A 21,470-nucleotide genomic window follows, 5' to 3' on the forward strand; every position below is an offset into this window, starting at 1 on the left:
TGGCACAGCTTCGGCTGTCCCTGGTAAAAGACTTGGATCCTATCGCGGCCGAGAAAGGCGGCTGATGGAATGTGTGCGACAGTGTTACCTGAACGGCGGAGGCGGACGGAAAACGTCCAGGCTCCAAACCAAATGCCATGTTCATCCAGATTTTTCTTGGGGACGTCCGTCACCTCCCCATACCTGCTCAGCCAGGTCATGATGTCATAGCAAGAAAGAGACTCGTTACGTGTCAGAACGGTCACTTTCTTGACAAAACTCTGGCGGGATACCGCCTTCACAGCGAAATCCTGCCAGACAGGCTCGTCCTTCACCAGTGCATGATTAGACCAAAAGAGCTCAAGCCCTTCTGGCTTCACAAAACTGATGTCGAACTCAGAGGTACCGAAGGGGTGGATCAGAGCAAAGATGTCATTAGCCCTGAATCCCATCTGGAAAAGAAGCTCCACAACTTTTGCCCTAGAAGGGCATGCATCACCGCCTCTCCATACCAGACGGGCCACATTCCTCCGACCACGCTCCTGCCCGCTTGTTGGAAGGGACCAGACCACCTCCCCATTATGCTCTCGGAATGCCCCAAGTCCATGTCTTTCTATCCAAAAAGACAAGTCGACCTCCCGGTCCTCTACCTGGAGCGTTCTATCCCCTCTCCTTAAAGCCTCCAGGAGACGCTGTTGCAAGTTACCTTCCCCTGGATTAAGAGATGAGGATCCCCTGGGACCCCCAGCAGCGACATTAGCATAACTCCTTATTGGAGCAGTCGCTGCCGGGGGGGCAGCCGGACCGACACCACTCCCCCCAGAAACAACAGTAGAGGCAGTAACATTATACATAACACTTGTGCCTGTCTCCTCCTGCCTAGCTGCACTGGACTGGCCGGGATGTAATCTTGCTGGCTTTATGATGCTGGGCTTTACACTTGCATCATTGGCTTCATTGGGCACACTCAACCTTGCAGCAGTCTTCCCTTTAGAAATATCGGAAGAAGCTGCTTTGTCGCATACTTTGCCCTCGGCCTCCGCCAATACCTCGGCTTCAATTTCTTTAACTGCTACTAACATTGAATGGGTTGTATCATGTCCATGTTCCTGTGGTACCAGTCCTCCACCGCCAGCTCCACCCACAGCAGCCCCACCACAGCGCCACAACTCAAAAGAGCCAGACACCGCTGACTGGGCCGCCGAGAATGGCGCTCCGGTTCCAGACACCTGGACACTCCCCCCTTTGCCTGCAGAGGAGTGCCCTGCAGTGCCAGACCTGTTCTGGGAGCTGCCCTCTCCCTTGTCTTTATAATTGCCCGGCCGCCCGAGCTCCATACCAGCCTCTGGCACCTGGACACTCCCCCCCTCACCTGCAGAGGAGTGCCCCGCAGCGCCAATATCCCCTAACTGGGGACATGCTACCTTGTCCGCAACACTCTCTGGCCCCTTGGCCGTATCTTTACAGGTGCTGGCCCGCTACTATGACAAGCGAGGTCAGCGCTTTCCCCCATCTTTACTGTATTATCCCCGGTGTTCTGGCCCTGCTCCACATTTGCAGAAGGGGGGACAGGCAGATTACCAGGGTCTGCACCCTGAACTGACTTTGCAGCCGGCCCAGGGTGCACAAAAGGAACATAAATCAGGCTTACTTGCTCGGATGTTTTTCTCTGGCTTTTCTTCTTCTTTTTTATTATTTGTTCCTCTCCAAGGTCTTCACCAAAACTAAAATTATCCAAATGCATGGGGGACTCCATCTTTACAATTTGTGCCAGCAGGGCGCCACCACAACCCTCCTCCTCCTCCTCGCCAGCACTCTCGCCCGATGAAGGTGGTAATGCCACTTGTCCTGCAGGTAGACTTGCTTGGGACATGTTCACACCCTGCATTGGCTGCGGCTTGGCTTCCACAGCTTCCCTACTTGTCAGCACCTTAGCCTCTTCAGCCTCCATTTCTTGGACCTCATCCTCACTACTGCTCTCACCTTCTGCTGAACAATCCCCCCCCCCCCCCCCCATCTTCTCTTCTTTTACTGGTGATTTCATCCTAGAGGAGCGATCCTCATTAAGAAGTTTCTCCCTAAATAAATCCATCCCCTCCAGGACAGCCATTCTCCTCAGCTCAGTCTCCTCCAGCTCCAGCCTCAAGGACTTAACCCTTGCAGAGTACTCTAGTTTCCTCCGCTTGGTGGTCGTGCTCGCCTGATACCTAGCAAACTTTAGCTCCTCTCTCAGCTCTCTCAGCTTCTTCCCAAGGAGTTCGTACTCACCAAACTTGGTAGCAAGTCTGGAGCTGTATGTTGCCATAGACTCCTTGGGTCTTCTCTGGCCCCACTGCTCCACAACCAGGCTCTTGGTGGAGCTCTTCTGTGCTACAGAGACCTTCTTTAAACCTGTCTTGCTTGCAGGCTTTTCTTCCTGGCTGAGAGCCTTGCGGCTCCCAACCATTGCTGGAGGCACAGAATTCACATCGCTGCGACCCTGCCAGATCTTCTAACCCCTCCAGCCGGGGCACTAGCTGGTAGCTTTCCCTCTACAACCCTCGCCAGCCTGGACCGAGGAGTGGAGGTCAGGGGATTCATGCTGATGGCTCCCCCAGGAAGCTGCCACTTTCCTGGGAAAGCAGGTGGAAAAATCAGCCTCTCTCCTCTGGAAGTATGGAGTCTCAGGAGCTCAGCAACAGACAGACACACCTAGTGACCACACCCTCCAGAGCTGTACTCACTATTCTGCTGGTAAGGTCACTGTGTACATACATTACATTACTTATCCTGTACTGATCCTGAGTTATATCCTGTATTATACTCCAGAGCTGTACTCACTATTCTGCTGGTGAGGTTACTGTGTACATACATTACATTACTTATCCTGTACTGATCCTGAGTTATATCCCGTATTATACTCCAGAGCTGTACTCACTATTCTGCTGGTAAGGTCACTGTGTACATACATTACATTACTTATCCTGTACTGATCCTGAGTTATATCCTGTATTATACTCCAGAGCTGTACTCACTATTCTGCTGGTGAGGTTACTGTGTACATACATTACATTACTTATCCTGTACTGATCCTGAGTTATATCCCGTATTATACTCCAGAGCTGTACTCACTATTCTGCTGGTGGGGTCACTGTGTACATATATCCTTGATCTACAATTAAATCCTCCTACATAAAGTTCAGTATTTACTATAGAGGTAACATTATGCTCCCGCTTTCTATGCATTATTCCGCCTGTAGTGTCTCTGTACATTTCCCTCTGCTGATTTCTTTATTACCCTGTATCACATTCTTCAGTTCCTAATAATTCTTTCTAACAGTTTTGCCCCCAACAACCTCTATACATTCAGCAAATCCCTCCTGACACTTGGAATTCAGAGACCGGAATTGTTTATGTCATAAACCACATCTTAGACGTGGATCTGGCAGACACATACTGTAGATGGCGGGTCATTCTTACTGAAGTGTGTGATTCAAGGGATTTCCATGTCTTTGATTTACTATAGTGTGGTGAGGGTGTGATGCAGGGCAGATGGAATTAACCCCTTGTGTTCGTGATGCCAGGGCGTGGTTTAACCGCTTCACCACCCGAAGGTAGGATCCTGGGCTAGGCATGGGGGCAAATAATGACTTCGACACCAAGTTACGCTACAACAGCAGCTTTACTGAATCAGACAGGTGTAACAGTCTATACAGCTTGTCTAGGCCTAAAGAGGTGACCAGCAACTTCCGAGACCACAGGGCTTACTGGGACTTATAGTGGACTTGGACAATTTGATGCACGGCCACGCTGACTTGAGACAGATTGACTTGGACTGACTTGACTGAGACTGACTATACCCCTTTTGTAGCTTATCAGGTTTTGACTTGGACCTGGGGGGTAGTGGACTTGTGGATCCATGGTAGACTTTAGGCCTCCTCTGGACTCCAGACACTCTCTTACAGGACTTGACCTTACTACAACTCAGCTAAGCAGGAAGAGAGCTAGCAGAGGCTCCACCCAGGGCTTATATGGGGGAGACTCTGTAGGTCACATGGTAACTGGTACCTCACTGGGTTGCAATCACGACAACAGGTCTAGGCCCTTAAGGACTCAGCCCATTTGGGCCTTCTAAAAATCATAACTCTTTTATATTTTGATCCATAGACTAGTATGAGGGCTTGTTTTTTGTGAGACCAGTTGTCCTTTGTAATGACATCACTCATTTTACCATAAAATGTATGGCGCAGCCAAAAAAATACTATTTGTGTGGGGAAATTGATAAGAAAACCGCAATTTTTGCAAATTTTGGAAGGTTTTATTTTCATGCTTTACACTTTACAGTAGAATAGACCTGTTTTTTATATTCTGTAGGTCAATATTATTAAAATGTTACCCATGATTACATACTTTTCTATTATTATACAGCTTTAAAAAAATTGCAAACTTTTTAACCAAATTAGTGCTGTAACACTTGCGTTTCAGAAGACATGCACTCCGGTGGATGTGGATCCGCTGGACCTGTGTGGCAGATGACTCGGTCCATACCAGGGAGCAGAGTCTAAGGTGCCGCTGGTTTTCACCAGAGCCCGCCGCAAAGCGGGATGGACTTGCTGTGGCAGGCAGCACCCAGGTCGCTACCCCTGACACAGCTTGACCACACAGGCGGCTGCGGAGATGCGAGGCACAGGAGGGATAAGGAAGCTCATAGTCTGGATATCAGAAGGTCAGGGCAGGTGGCACAGTAGCGTAGTCAGGACTTAGCAGGAGGTCAATAGGCAGGCGGCAGAGGAGCAAGGTCAAGTCACAGAGCAAAGGATCAGATACACGGTAAGGCAACTCTCAGGAATACTTTCTCTCAGGCTCAAGGCAACAAAGATCCGGCAGGGAAGTGAGGAGGGTGGAGGAATTTATCAATGAGCCACAGGTGAATTACACTAATGAGCGCACTTGGCCCTTTAAATCTTAACGCTCCGGTGGTGTGCGCCCTAGGGAACGGGGACACGCGTGCCGGAGCAGAGAGGCAGAGGCTGGGACAGGAGAAGCACCAGGTGAGTGCCGGACTGGGGCTCACATGGGGGCGCATCCAACGATGCTAGTCCCAGCCCTGCCGGCAGCAGCAGGTAATGGGACCATGAGCTCACGGCCAGCGTGTGTGGCCGGAGGGCATAACCTAACAAGTGCATTTAAAATCCCTCTATTTTGGCGGTATGAGGGCTCATTTTTTGCGCCGTGTTCTGCAATTTTTGTTTTATACCACATTTGTATATATAAAACTTTTAATACATTTTTTATCAATTTTATTTGGAATAAAATGTTATAAAAAGGCAGCAATTTGGGAAAAAATTTTTTACGTTCACGCCGTACAGAATAACTAACATTATATTTTAATAGTTCGGATATTTACGCATGTGGCAATACTAAATATATTTATTTAAAAAATGTTTTACACTTTTTGGGGGTAAAATGGGGAAAACGGACAATTTACATTTTTATTGGGGGAGGAGATTTTTCTATTTTTTTTTACTTTTATTTTTAACTTTTTTTAACTTTTATTTTTACACTTTAATAGTCCCCATAGGGGACTATTTATAGCAATCATTCGATTGCTGATACTGTTTAGTGCTATGCATAGGCTATAGCACTGATCAGTGTTATTGAGATCGCGGATGTCGGTCATTACCGGCGGGTCCCTGGCTGCTATCAGCAGCCAGGATCTACTGAGCATGACCCAAACATCGTTCCGATGCTCGCGGTCATGTATAGGACGTAAATGTACGTCCTGGTGCGTTAAGTAGCACCTCACCAGGACGTACATTTATGTCCTGCGTCGTTAAGGGGTTAAAGGCATAACACATTATATATGCAATACACTATACAACACAGGCACTTAGGAACATACATAGGGAACAGGTGCAGGGGAGGCCCAGGGGTCACTGTATGGAGGCTGCCTGACAGGGCAGCAAGGGTAGAGGGGTGCAACTCCTTTACTGGGCCACCACAAACTCCCCCTCTTAAATACAGCCGTCCTTGGCGCCCAGTCCTGGAAGGCGGATGACATTAAAGTGGCCACTGGGGCCTGGTGCATTGATTCCCGGGGCATTGATACCGAATGTACTTCTCTGGTCTGAGGAATAAACAACAAATAACTGGGGACGAGTCCATGTAGCATTGGTGGAAATGTCCTTACAGGCTCCTTTGTTAGCAAGGGTATGGATAACTGGGATGGTTAGACATGTGAAGTTTTTGAATCTTGCAACTGAATACGTAAACACATTTGATTCAGAGGCCGGAGGCTTTCTATCCGAATGCCTTAGCTGCTGGGGCCCTTTGGCTATAGCTACTTCTCCCCAGAACATTATACACAAGGATACAGATTTTTAGACAACATAACAATATTACCTTTATACATGGTGGCTCTGTCACTATACATGTTTATCTAGCTTCCAGGAGAACTCTCTGGCCCGTAGAGCACCCTGTACACGATGGACAGAAAAGTGGTTAGACATTTGACATTATTGAATATTATGGACTGGGATTAAAGACTGATTAGCTACAATCTTACCTAGGCATGATATTTTACTAGGTTATACACAAAACTATGTACATGACATTAGCATTATCTATGCAAGACTGACTAGATATCATAGTATTTTATACTGATAACTTTATACAAATGTACTATTACTGTTCTCTGTACCTGGCTGGTAACTGTCCCTGGCAGTGAGGCAGTGAGTATGCTTCACCTAACAGGGTACCTCCTATACAAATTGCCATGGGTATAAAAGACATTAAACACTAATACAATGTGCATGAAACAATACGAGAATGACAATATTTGCATTCACCTGTGCAAAAAGCAATAAGCAAAGTATATTACTCTGAATGTGTATTTTTGGAGTACCTCTGCACAGTTCTGGTACTTTTAGAGTTCTCAGTAAAGGGTCATGGCTAGAAGCCGGGCAGTTGCTGGTTACAGAAGTTCTTGGTGAGTCCACCAGGCACTTTTCTTAAATGTTGCAGGAACCTGAAAACAACAATAGTACTTCACAAAACAAAGTTAGTGACTTAGTAGCAAAGTTATCACATGTAGACTCTTCAGCCTGGATATTTGCCATCCCAGCTTCGCCTGTTGGACTGCTTCTGAGGTTGGGACATATATAACGGGGCCAAAGGGACTGTGCCCCCTCCAATGGACTCATTCGGGTATTCCTGTTTACCCGGGATCAAGTAGACTGGGTAATTGTGGGGCTGATGGCAACCACTATTTGCCCTACAGCTGCACCACTGGGGGAACAGTAGTTGGTGCCTGTTGGGCCGGCCAAACCTCTTCCTCAGCAGGAGTAGGCCGAGGCACTTTAGTTGGTGCCCGCTGATTAGGTCAAACCTCCTCGACAACAGGAGTAGGCGTGGGTGCATCCGTAGATGACTTGTGCAGGAACTTTGGTGCCATGACAGGCACCTCGGGCAAGTAGACCTCCTCCTCTTAGATGGTGTCTCTGAGTTTAGGCAGCAGCAAACCAAAGGGATCTGCGTCCCAGTCGTCCGATGGGAAGTAGGAAGGCATCTAAGTTGGATTTTTCGGACGGGTCACCGCTGCCGGCCACTCTTCTCTCATACTTTGTACAGGAGTGTATTCCACGATCTCCCCGCTCTCTAAAGAATGCAGTGGTGTGGGGAAATAGTCTTCTTGGACGGCCTGACGATTGACCAAGATGGTCCCACCATGACAACAGTCCATGAGGGTGCCAAACCCCCGCGCTTTGTCGAATTTTACAACTGTGGCTCTGTGCCATTCCAGGGGTGGCTCTCCCTCTCAGGGATGGTCCCACATTCTAATGTACAGGACCTCTAATGCTTTGGTGTCTTGCTGCTGTGCTTGTCGCTTCTCATACAGTAGCAACTTCGGCCCATATTCCTTCATTCTGTGCCCTCATGCCCTCTACAATTTCGGACACCTGGGCTTCTCCCCTAGCCCCCTCCGATTCGGTCATCAGAACTGGGGGATGGGGCTTCCCTGGAAGGGAAGATGGTGCTCTCTCATGTACTGGATCAGTCCTGGCTCATCGCCAAATAGCCACCGGGGTAACGGTGGTGACCCGGGACATACTACAGACTTCTATACCTGGGGGGTTTGCTCTGGTCTAGGGGTAGAAGGAGGGGTAGAGAAAGCGGCATCAGCCGGGGTACTCACTTCTGACTGTATGGATCTCTGACCAGGATCCCAAAGGTCCGATGGGGAGGGGACAGCCTCACTGGCGACGCTCCTCTAGAAGATGCTGGCCAGTCTCCATCGTCCTCGGGCAACGGGACTTGGTAGCAGTCATCTTCGGCCCCGATGGAGATCCATTGCCGACAATCTGCCAGCACTTCTCCGGCACATCTGTAACCCTTTCAGGTACAGGCAATGGTTTATTACGCAGCATAACTTCGGACCTGATTTTACACATGGTTGGAACAGTTCTAGGACAGTTCACAATGGCAGATAACAGTCTTTTCATCACCTCCCTCTCTATTTTACAAGCGTCTCGGATTAAAGACTTTTAACTGACAAATACCCATACACTTTCTGGTGCAATTTTTGTTCGCATCTGCGTGCAAATTTTCGGCAATGCTGGTCACAGTTCAGACTGAGGGGGCACTTTAGGCATAAGGCGCACACCCGTATCCTGTTCGTAGGATGCCAAAAGTTGTGGTGAGGGTGTGATGCAGGGTAGATGGAATTACCCTAGGGGCAGATGGCATTAACCCCTTGTGTTCGTGATGCCAGGGCATGGTTTAACCGCTTCACCACCTGAAGGTAGGCCACTGGATACTGGGCTAGGCACAGGGGCAAATAATGACTCTGACGCCAAGTTACAGAACAGCGGCAGCTTTACTGAGTCAGACAGGTGTAACAGTCTATACAGCTTGGCTAGACACAAAGAGGTGACCACGGCCATGCTGACTTGAGACAGAATGACTTGGACTGTCAAAGCGGAGAACTCCTTCAAACTCACTAGAAACCAAGACGGAGGGACTTTAGTACCGAGGTCACTATAGGGAAGTTCCTACAAATTCTCTATTTCACTTTGAAAAAGTAATTATTCTTCTACTTACAGAAGAAAAAAACAGAAATCTATAGGGATTCCACCTTTAATACTTTAGAAAGGCGGCAGCTGGATCAGGGAGGCCTCGAGCAGATACTGGAAATCATAAGACAAAATGGAAAAATGCCTACAACCTGGTCCAGATAAATGAACAAAAGCAGAATCCTGCCGAAACCAATTGTTCCCACAATATCTCTGTCCTCCTCACAGACGCCTCCCGGGACTGTGTGTGATCCCCATCTATTGCTTCTTCTGAGCTGAGATATTATGGAAGGAGACAATGCTCAATTGTGCTTACTAAGTATATTCCAGAGATGATATATATTCCAATCAACCAGAGACTACAGGCTTCATTCACAAATGCTTATAGCACAGAACATTAAAAAGTACATTTCTTATCAAAGTGTATAATAAATCATCTAATAGAAAAGTATATAAAACATGTGCAAAACAGATAGACATGAGATGGATAGATAAGGAGATATGAGATAGATAGATAGCTAGATAGATAGATATGGGAGAGATAGATATGAGATAGATATAGATATGAGATAGATATATAGATAGATAGATATGAGATAGATATATAGATAGAGAGATATGAGATAGATAGATAGATAGATGGATAGATAGATCTGGGAGAGATAGATAGATATGAGATAGATATAGATATGAGATAGATATATAGATAGATAGATAGATAGATATGAGATGATAGATAGAATAATATGGATTTCTGCACAAATTGGTAATAAAATGTGATCTGATCTTCGTCTAAGTCACAATAGACAATCACAATCTGCTTAAACTAATAACACACAAATAATTAAATGTTACCATGTTTTTATTGAACACACCATGTAAACATTCAAAATGTAAGTGAACCCTTGGATTTAATAACTGGTTGAACCTTCTTTGGCAGCAATAACTTCAACCAAACGTTTCCTGTAGTTGCAGATCAGACGTGCACAACGGTCAGGAGTAATTTTTGACCATTCCTCTTTACAGAACAGTTTCAGTTCAGCAATATTCTTGGGATGTCTGGTGGGAATCGCTTTCTTGAGGTCATGCCACAGCATCTCAATCGGGTTGAGGTCAGGACTCTGACTGGCCCAATCCAGATGGCGTATTTTCTTCTGTTTAAGCCATTCTGCTGTTGATTTCCTTCTATGCTTTGGGTCGTTGTCCTGTTGCAACATCCATCTTCTGTTAAGCTTCAGCTGGTGGACAGATTGCCTTAAGTTCTGCAAAATATATTGATAAACTTGGGAATTCACTTTTCTTTTGATGATAGCAATCCATCCAGGCTCTGATGCAGCAAAGCATTTTTTTGGTGTTGATGTTTTGATGTTGGTGTGCTGTGCCTCTTTTTCTTCACACATCGTGTTGTATGTTTCTTCCAAACAACTCAACTTTGGTTTAATCCGTCCACAGAATATTTTGTGTTAGCATATGCCAGGGATGTTAGCATATGCCAGAGACTTTTGTAAGTCTTTAGCAGACACACTAAAATTCTTCTTCACCTCATTGTGCAGTCTGCGCTCTGCTCTTGCAGTCATCTTTACAGGATGGGAGAGTAGCAGCAGTGCTGAACTTTCTCCATTTATAGACCATTTGTTTTACCGTGGACTGATGAACAGGAAGGCTTTTGGAGATACTTTTATAATCCTTTCCAGCTTTATGCAAGTCAACAATTCTTTTTTTTTTTTTAACTGTTTATTTATTGTTTTATCAATACAATTTTCAATTCAGGAAAATAAGAAATAAAAAGTAACAAAGAAAGAAAAATCTTGCAGCAGCAAGTATGGAGAACAGAGTTCAATGTCAAAACGTATATGCAGTTACGTGACGGGAACCCTACATCTAAGTAGATTTAAGCTGTTGCCAAGTCTCTATAGAAATTAAGTTGCAGGTTTATAGATTATCTACAATACATTTACATCCGTGAGTATATATTAGGTAGAAACAGAGCAATCTATATTAGTTCTATTAGGTTCCAGAAACGGAATTGAAAAAAAAAGGTCAACAATTCTTAATCGTAGGTCTTATGAGAGCTCCTTTGTGCCAGGCATCACTCACATCAGGCAATACTTCTTGTAAAAAGCAAACCCAGAACTGGTGGATGTTTTTTTTTTATAGGGCAGGGCAGCTGTAACCAACATCTCCAATCTCATCTCATTGATTGGACTCCAGTTGGATGACACCTCACTCCAATTAGCTCTTGGAGATGTCATTAGTCTAGAGGATCACATCATTTTTTCCACCGGCACTGTGAATGTTTACATGGTGTGTTCAATAAAAACATGGTAACATTTCATTCTTTGTGTGTTATTAGTTTAAGCAGATTGCGATTGTCTATTGTTGGGACTTAGATGAAGATCAGATCACATTTTATGACCAATTTGTGCACAAATCCATATAATTCCAAAGGGTTCACATACTTTTTCTTGCAACTGTAGATAGATAGAAGATAGATGGATGGATGGATGGATAGATAGATAGAGTCAAACAGTGACATGAATGGTGGTTAGGAATCGCTATACTTCCCCAAGGTACCTGTCATATGTGGACACCAGATTCCAGTAGAAGCTGGGTGAAATATGGGAAACCCAGGAGATAGTTAAATCTCTGCCAAAACTTATCTTGCTGAGGACTCTTAGTAAGTCCTATTTTCGTGCCTGGATTTTATGAGATGAAATGAAGGTTGGTAGTGGGGTCTTTCTATAATGTCCATTTACCAGTATTTTGCATTTTTCTGCTTTGGGTCCTGTTCAGACTTTATGTTTATGTCTGAACAGTTTTTTCTGTGTTTATTTTCCCTGGTTTGGTAAGAGGTAATCTTCCAACCCTCCAGCTCTGGGAGTGTATATAAGGCCTCTACAGGTGCTGCTCTGGGCTGTGTGTGTGCACTAATGTCTTTAGTTAGCCATGGCTCCATGTCCTAGTTATTTAATGTAGATTTTGTGTTGCCCAGTCTGTGTTCACACTATGCGTTTTGTCAGTCCTGTTTTGACCCTTGTTTGATCCTGGATCTCCTGGGATAGAATCCTATTCTTGGCCTTGTGCTATTCTGTCTATCTAGGACTGAGTCTTGTGTCTGTACCTGTGTTTGCTTGTATTTAGGATTTTTTTTCCTACTAGGCCTGTACCCTAATCAAACAGTGGAGTGTGCCCGCTATCCATCCAGGAGCCTATTTGGCTTTAGTATTGATGTCCCTCCATGATTGGAGTGGGGTGTCTAGTGTGTCTCTTGTTCGGAGTCCAGTGTGAACAGTGCTCTGGATTTCCTGACCCGTTTAGTATTCTGACATTTAGTTAACCTGTTCATCCCCTTCATCTCCTGGTTTTGTCTGCTGTAAACTTATCCTCATATCTAGTCTTTTTCATATTACCATATCTGCCGTTAATCTTGATCCTGGTTCTTGAACTGCTTGTTAACATCCTGCCTGTTTGTTATATCCTGCCTGGTATATCTGTTTGTAGCTCTGTAGTATTCCCGTTATGTTTCTGACTTGCTTCTTATCATGTTCAGTTTGATTTGACTTATACGCCCATGCACTTTAGCGTAGTATAGGGTCCGCCCTTGTGGATTTTGATACATCGTTTAGGGACGAATGGGCAATAGGAAGAAACAACAGTTGTAGGGACAGTTAAGGCTCACTATCTCCTGGATCCCTGCCCTCCTACCATGACATTTTCATCCCATTTCCTGGGTCACTCCAGGTTTACAAATGAGTCCAGATCAGCACAGGTGCCCCTTGTGCCCCTGGCGAGTTGCTATGCCCCCCCCCCCCCTTAAATCAGATTTTGTTTTACTTTTCCAGTATAAATACAGCTGTATAATTTGTGTTGGACAATGAATAGCAGGGGAAGTCACTGTCTCTGACTGATATTTATTCCATTTGCCCATCTGTCCCAAGCTAAACTCCCACAATAGATACATGATGGTCAGGTAACTTACACACACACATATATATACATAGCCATATTTCTTCTCATGTTACCGTGATGGAGCACGGGATGGCGGTGGTAGATTATTTTTACAATCTGACAGTGTTCTCGCACTGGATCATTGTAATAAATTAAACATTCTGTGGAGATGAGGATGAAGTCATAAATGGGTGAATATTCCCTTGTGTCTGATAGAGAATCCCGGCTGATCCAATTACAGGCCAGTCCATAAATGCTGATGTTACTATAAGAAGCTGCTTACATTGTGTTACAGGACGCCCGGGTCCCGGAGGTAATTTATATTCCCAGCCATACAGTGGGTTTCCCATTAAAGTGATTCCATTTTCTGGTAACATCTATAGAATCTCATGAATTCCAGATGTAGTAAATGAGGACCAGTTATCTAATGGCTGCAGAGAACCGAGGCCTTTTAATTAATGTCATGGGTCGGCTTGAAATTGATACAATGTATCAGGAGATTTTCAGAGCTATTAAAGCAAATTATACTAAAGGGGATCCCCTTATCTTGTCAGTGCACATGTCAGATGCTGCATCAACCAACGAATTACAATTACAAATCATTGCACCAGAAAATTAGAAGACATGTCCACTGTATATATAAATGTTGAGTGGTCCTCAAGTCTGGGGAAAGCGGACTGACAATCTGTATGGCCACCATATATCTCTTACATATGCCATCAAGTTATGATTAGTGGAAGTCTGACCTCTGGGACTGCCACCCATTCTGACAATCACAGCTGGACCACCAGATGGACCGATGTCCTCAGTGGGACACTTGTTTCACTTTTCTAAGTCTTTCCCTGCAGCCTATTGTGGTGGCCCAGTACAGGAGTTGCACTCCTGTACCCTTGGTGTCCTGTCTGGCGGACTCTATTGCAGTGTTCCCTTAAGCTGAGTATGTTAAATGGTTAATAAGTGCTTTGTATTATCTAATGTAATGTATATATGATGTTATGTACCTTTAACCCCTTAAGGACCGGAGGTTTTTCCGTTTTTGCATTTTCGTTTCTTGCTCCTTGCCAATTCTACTTTGTAATGATGTCAGTCATTTTGCCCAAAAATCTATGGTGAAGCGGGAAAAAAAATCATTGTGCGACAAAATTGAAAAAAAAACGCTGTTTTGTAACTTTTGGGGGCTTCCATTTCTACGTAGTACATTTTTCGGTAAAAATGACACCTGATATGTATTCTGTAGGTCCATACGATTAAAATGATACCCTACTTATATAGGTTTGATTTTGTCGGACTTCTGGAAAAAATCATAACTACATGCAGGAAAATTAATACGTTTAAAATTGTCATCTTCTGACCCCTATAACTTTTTTATTTTTCTGTGTATGGGGCGGTATGAGGGCTCATTTTTTGCGCCGTGATCTGAAGTTTTTAACGGTACCATTTTTGCATTGATAGGACTTATTGATCACTTTTTATTCATTTTTAAATTATATAAAAAGTGACCAAAAATGCACTATTTTGGACTTTGGAATTTTTTTGCGCGCACGCCATTGACCGAGCAGTTTAATTAATGATATATTTTTATAATTCGGACATTTCCGCACGCGGTGATACCACATATGTTTATTTTTATTTTTATTTACACTGGTTTTTTTTTATTGGAAAAGGGGGGTGATTCAAACTTTTAATAGGGGAGGAGTTAAATGATCTTTATTCACTTTTTTTTTTTCACTTTTTTTTTGCAGTGTTATAGGTCCCATAGGGACCTATAACACTGCACACACTGATCTTCTATGTTGATCACTGGTTTCTAATCTGCTGCATGACTGCTCATGCCTGGATCTCAGGCACTGAGCAGTCATTCGGCGATCGGACAGCGAGGAGGCAGGTAGGGGCCCTCCCGCTGTCCTGTCAGCTGTTCGGGATGCCGCGATTAGCCGCGGCTATCCCGAACAGCCCGACTGAGCTAGTCGGGAACTTTCACTTTCACTTTTAGCCGCACGCCTCAGCTCTGAGCGCGCGGCTAAAGGGTTAATAGCGCGCGGCGCCGCGATCGGCGCTGCGCGCTATTAGAGGCGGGTCCCGGCTTCACTATGACGCCGGGCCCGCCATGATATGACGCGGGGTTACTGTGTAACCCAGCGTTATATCAGAAGAGCAGGACCAAGGACGTACTGGTACGTCCTTGGTCCTTAAGGGGTTAAATGTTGTTACCAAGTCTTGAAACCAAGGAAGGTACCAGTGATCAGGTGACTTATAGGGTGACCTATAGGACCCCTTCAGAGTCTCCACCCATATAAACCCTAGGAGGAGCTAGCTAGGGAGTTCTAGTTTCAGTTTAGAGCTGAGGAACAGCCAAGACCTGGAGAGAGTGTCCGGTGTCCTGAGGAGACCCAAGGCCGACCACGCAGCCCCGCTTCTACCAACCAAGCGCCCCACAGGTGAAAGTCCAAACCTGGTAAGCTACATATGGGGTGAAGTCTGTCTAGTCAGTCCTAGTCAAATCAGTCTGCATAAAGTCAGTGTGGGCCTGCAGAAAATTGTCCAAATCCACTACAAGTCCCAGCAAGCCCTAAAGTCTCTGAAGTCACTGGTCACCTCCTTGGGCCTAACTGAGCTGTAAAGTCTATTCCATCGGTCTGCCTCAATAAAGCTGCCGTTGTTCCGTAACTTGGCATCAGAGTCATTATTTTCCCCGTGCCTAGCCCAGGATCCAGTGGCCATACCTTTGGGTGGTGTAGAGGATAACCACGCCCTGGAGTCACGAACACAAGGGGTTAATGTATTCTGCCCCTAGGGTAATAACATCTGCCCTACCATCGCACCCTCACCGCATTATAACCTGCCACAGTCACAAAAACGGAACCATGAGGAACCATCTGTGAGACAGGAGGCAAGGAGACCAATCTGTGGGAAAGAGAGGGGGAACCATGGGGAGCAGCCAATGAGATTGGGGGAAGAAAGACTAATCTGTAGGGGAGAGAAGGGTGGAACCATGTGGAGGAGTCTGTGAGATGAGAGGCATGGAGACCAGTCTGTGGAAAAAAGAAGGAGGAAACTATAGGGAGCAGCCTGTGAGATGGGGGCATGGAGACGAATCTGTGGGGGAGAGGAGGGGGAAACAATAGGGCGCAGCCTTTGAGATTGGGGGAAGGAAGGCTCTGTAGGGGAGAGAAGGGGGAACCACGTTGAGGAGTCTGTGAGATTGGGGGAAGGAAGACTATCTATAGGTGAGAGAAGGGGGAACCATGGGAAGCCATCTGTAAGATGGGGGGCTTAGTGACAAGTCTGAATTACAGTTTATGGGAGTATTCAGCAGCACTATAATGCAGGTACAGTAATGGGGGCACATGGGGCAACTGCAGGTACAGTAATGGGGGCACATGGGGCAACTGCAGGTACAGTAATGGGGGCACATGGGGCAACTGCAGGCACAGTACTTGTTTTTATATAGTATGGGGGGATTTTATACTTGGGCTATAGAGAGGTAAGTGCCAGGGTTTATTCAGCACAGCAAGTTTTCTTAAAGGGGGTGGCTGCATTGCAAGAAGAAGAATGGTGAAAGGCACTCTCTATTCTCACAATTGTGGGGGTTTCAGACATCATACCCCACTGATCATAAAGTGATGGTGTGTCCAAGCAAAATGGTGCCTTGCAAAACTACAGGGCAATACAAATAGGAAGGCGCAAACTTATAGCCTCATGTATTAATAAAAGAGAACATAACACTGATGTATTAACATGAAAAAAGCACTATCCAAGTTTTATCTATACGCTACAAATGTTCACGGTGATTTCCATTGGTGACCCGGCAGATTCCCAGACAGTCATCCAGTTCAGCAGACGTGGCCAGTGATGGGGGGGGGGGGGGGGGGAGCAGATACACTGAGTCCTTGATGTCGTCCCCACAGAAAGAAGTCCCAGGATGTTACATCTGGCGATCATGGAGGCCGGAGTCTAAACAATGAACTTGACTTGTACTTGCATCAAAAAGTGGCTCTGCAAAGCTCTGAATTGGTGATGGTGAAAGCTTTGACACTTTAAAAAACATATTGGATGGGGCCGGAAACTCCAGCTGAATGATTTGGCCTCCACTTTCCAAAAGAAACTCTTGGCAGTGACAGCCCGCTTAGCTAATTATCGACTAAAGCAGGACACCGCTGAGCGGCCAGTCACTGCCGGGACTAGTTCATTTTGAAAGGTTGAGGCCAGAGTGTTCTAGAGATCACAGAGGGTCTGACCACTGGGACCCTCTTAACAGACACTAACCCCCTTACCTATGGCTAAAGGAAACCTTTTTTTAAAGGGGTATTCCGGCCCTAAGACAGGGGATAAGATGTCTGACTGCGGGGGGACCCCCGCAATCTTGCATTCAGCACCCACCTCTTTGAACTGCATGCCGCGCTGCCAGCTCAAAAACTGCCGGGTGCCGACCATGGGGCCGAAGTATCGTAATGTCACGACTCTGCCCCCCCATGTGACGTCATGCCCTGCCCCCGCTATGCAAGTCTATTGGAGGGGGCGTGACGGCCGTCACGCCCCCTCCCATAGACTTGCATAGCGGGGACGGGGGGTGACGTCACACGGGGGCAGAGCCATGACGTGACGTGACGTGACGAAGCTAGATAACCCCTTTAATGTTCTCATTTTTTTTTCCTCCTATTTTCCCTACATGTCAGTAAAAAAATGTTTTGCACCAGCATGTCCTGTCCTTATCACTATTATTATTATTATGTTACGGCATACATTTGTATTGTGTTTTATTCCTTTTCGCTCCATAAATCACTTTCCATTCCATTGTATTGTACACCATTAATAATACATTACATAACATTGATTATAAGACTTGCTCCTTAAAATCATTAAATTTTAATACATGAAGACGTCTTAGCTTATCCTCCGGGGTCTCCTCTGTCAAAAAAAAAAAGGGTAGTCCAAAACGGAGGCCCCCTTAAATAACACAATATACTGTAATCATTGAAATCCTTATTCCCTGACCTCCATGCATTTTGCCTGCTTTACATCACACCCCTCACAATTGAGTTGTATAGGCCTCATATTATACGTTCTTTACATGATAAAGTCATTACAATCACCTAAGGACCCTCCCTACCCACATTTCAGATCCTGAATATTTTACGACGTCTTTTGGATGCAGTAGAATTGTCATTCTATTCTCGCACAGGAACTAATGGAGGAAATGGTTCACCTGTCTTGGTAGGTAAAGATTTTATTTATTTACGCCCTGAAATCAAGTTAAAAATCGGTTCTAGTGAACGCGAGGCTTCGTGACCCTCCTCTGCCCCATGGACGTCCCAGAATTCTGCACATAGAAAAATTCTCCTCTTAAACGCAATTCAGCCGGAGTAGAATTAAAGCATTAAATCCCCTTGAAAAAATGGCAAAATATGTTTAAATGGAACGACACACAGAAACGGCGTTGTCTCAGTTTATCAATGCAAAATGAAGTCGGAGTAAATAGAATTTATAATTGAAATTCAGTGAGAATTGGCGCAGACCTCAGGCTGAAAGGACCTGATTGAGAAGACAAAGCAATCCTGGCAGCGGCGAGCGGTGGGAGCCGGCAGGGTATTATTGTCAGCTAAAGTGCTGGCTCGCGCTGAATTTTAACCTTTGGAACGGAATAAATATTCATTACCTGCTGATACATTATGTATATAGCAATCAATGCGGGTTTGCTTGGAATTGAAACCATGACAATTGCCAGCAGAGTGGGATGGATTATCGGAGTCACCGTATTCACTGATTTATTCAGCATCTTTTTTTATTATTATTATTATTCTATAAGGAATATATTATAAACAATTTAATATTAAATTTTTTTGAAATAAAGGATTTAAGTTTTTTCTTTTCTTTTCTTTTTTTTTATATGCACATAAATATTGCAATATATATATTGGAGTTTTTAAACTGGCCACTAGAGAGGACACAACAGGTTGACACTAGCTTTGCTGTACATACTAGGACAGGATGAACAGAGTTATTAAAAGGGGTATTCCGCCCCTTGGCTAGGGGATAAGATATCTGATCGTGGGGGTCCCAGATGCTGGGTTCCTGAGGCGTGACATCACACCATGCCCCCTCGATTCATGTCTATGGGACGTTAATCACGGGGGCGTGGTGTGACGTCATGTCTAGGAAACCCAGCATTTCCGAGACTGGAGCAGCACCCGGCGCACAATGCCGGGTGCTGCACGGAGATCGCAGGGGGTCCCAGTGGTGGGACTCCTGCGATCAGACATGTAATCCCCTATCATTTCCATATCCTTTAAAGGTGTACTCCGCTGCTCAGCGTTTGGAACAAACTGTTCCAAACGCTGGAGCCGGGAGCGCGTGACGTCATAGCCCTGCCCCATCGTGCCATCATGCCCCGCCCCCTCAATGCAAGTCTATGGGAGGGGGCGTGACATCCGTCACGCCCACTCCCATAGACTTGCATTGAGGGGGCGGAGTGTGGTGCCATGAGGGGGCGTGGTTATGACATCACGAACTCTCGCCGCTGGCGCCAGCGTTCAGAGCAGTATGTTCCAAATGCTGAGCAGCGGAGTACAGACTTTAATAACATATTGATCGTGTCTACTTTGTAAAAGCCAATTTCAAAACACCCTAATATTAAATTCTGGGTTTTTAGAAGGTGAGCCCCATTTCGGACCCACCCCTGAGCAGCTACAAAGGGAATCTCTATTCCTGTACTCCTAGTGGTGGGTGCAGATAGTCAGGATGTTATGAATGAAATCTATAGTAATATTGCTTTCTGGGTGGTTAAAGAAGATGTCCAGTGCTAAGAAAGTCCAGATAGGGGATAGATGTCTGATCACGCGTTTGGGGGAGGGGGGGGGGTGTTGGTTTTGGTCCGACCGTTGGGACTCCCTGCGATCTTTCGCACACATCAGGTCAGCTGGTACAAACATGCCCCCTCCATTCTTTTCTATAGGAGAGGCGGAGACAGAGCGTTTCTGGTTTTCTGGGTTGTGTTTGGACCAGCTGACATGTTGGGTATGAAACAAGCTCTAGCAGTGCAGAGCCGGAGCAGAGTCGGGGCCCCGTACGGGAGATCTCGTGGGGTTCCAGCGGTCGGACCCCGCATGATCAGAGATTTATTCCCTAACCTGCAGATAGGGGATGCAGTTTCAAGCACTGAACATCTTCTTTAAGCTTCCACTAAGCAGGCGGTTTTACCAGGACAATGTGTTCTATTAATTTAGGTTAGGAATGGACACTTAACACACATAAAGGCTTTTTCTCCACTATTATTATTATCTTCTTGGACATCTTTTACATGAATAACCCGCCAGCACAGGGTGAGATGAAGGCTCATTTTTATGCAGATCTGTGATACGGATAGAACATTGATGTTTTTCCCCATGGAGTCGATCATCCTGGGCTGTTACAGTAAAATTACAGATTACAATGGAGCCGTCAGGTCACAATGACCACTAATGTACGGGCCCGAGCGGCCAACCAAACAGCACAATGCCTCCTGCATTCTTATACAGGGATCTCCCCATAAGGTGTATATGGATGTTGGAAGATATTATAATGGAACCTTTTTGAATAAAAATAAGTGTATTAGCAATCACTCGTCATTCATATATACAATAAATAATATATTTACCATACATAGTATGACTGCACAATATACAGCACAGGTTCCCTACTCATACATCGAACCACACAGGCACAGACCGACAACACTCAGGGCCCCCGAACAAAATACAGAAAGGGCCCCCTGTGAGACTCCGCCCCTGGCCACACCCATCATGCCCTTAACCCACACAAAACCCTCCTCATGCCCCACCCCTACACGTAAAATTATATAAAACATGTTAACGTAGGTAAGATAATTTTCCATAACCAATAATACCAGTATACTAGGAGGAAGTATGTGACTCCACACAATCACCGGATGATACCGCCATTCTGTACTGAATAAAACTACTGTACACAGACCAGTATTCACGCATACAGTGCCCATATAGAGGTAGATACCAGCTGTACACAGGATCGGTATACCATATAAGTGAATAAATACAGGACCATATAGAGGTAAATACCAGTTGTTCATAGAATATACACCATATAAGTGATTACCGTTACATCTAGGAAACTTGCAGATGTCTTTTCTGATTGGCGGCGTCCTCTTTTCTTTTCTTCTCCGTCTGGATCAGACCGCCATATCGACTTCTTCCATCCATAACTCATCTCTTAACATCTGCTGGACACACATGTTAGATTATGCATTTTTTCAGTGCAATCCCCTCCTCTACACAATCTCCCCATCTATAGGCCCTGAACTGCTATGATGCCCTCCTGAAAAGGGCAGGTAGGTAGCCAGTTAGGTAGCTATCTATGTAGTTAGGTAGCCAGGTATGTAGGTATGTGGTTAGGTAGTTGGGCAACCAGATATGTAGGTAGATAGCTAGGCAGGCAGGAACGTAGGTATGTGGCTAGGTAGTTAAGCAGCAAGATATGTGG

This window comes from Hyla sarda, chromosome 5, assembly GCF_029499605.1.
Source record: "Hyla sarda isolate aHylSar1 chromosome 5, aHylSar1.hap1, whole genome shotgun sequence".
NCBI lineage: Eukaryota > Metazoa > Chordata > Amphibia > Anura > Hylidae > Hyla > Hyla sarda.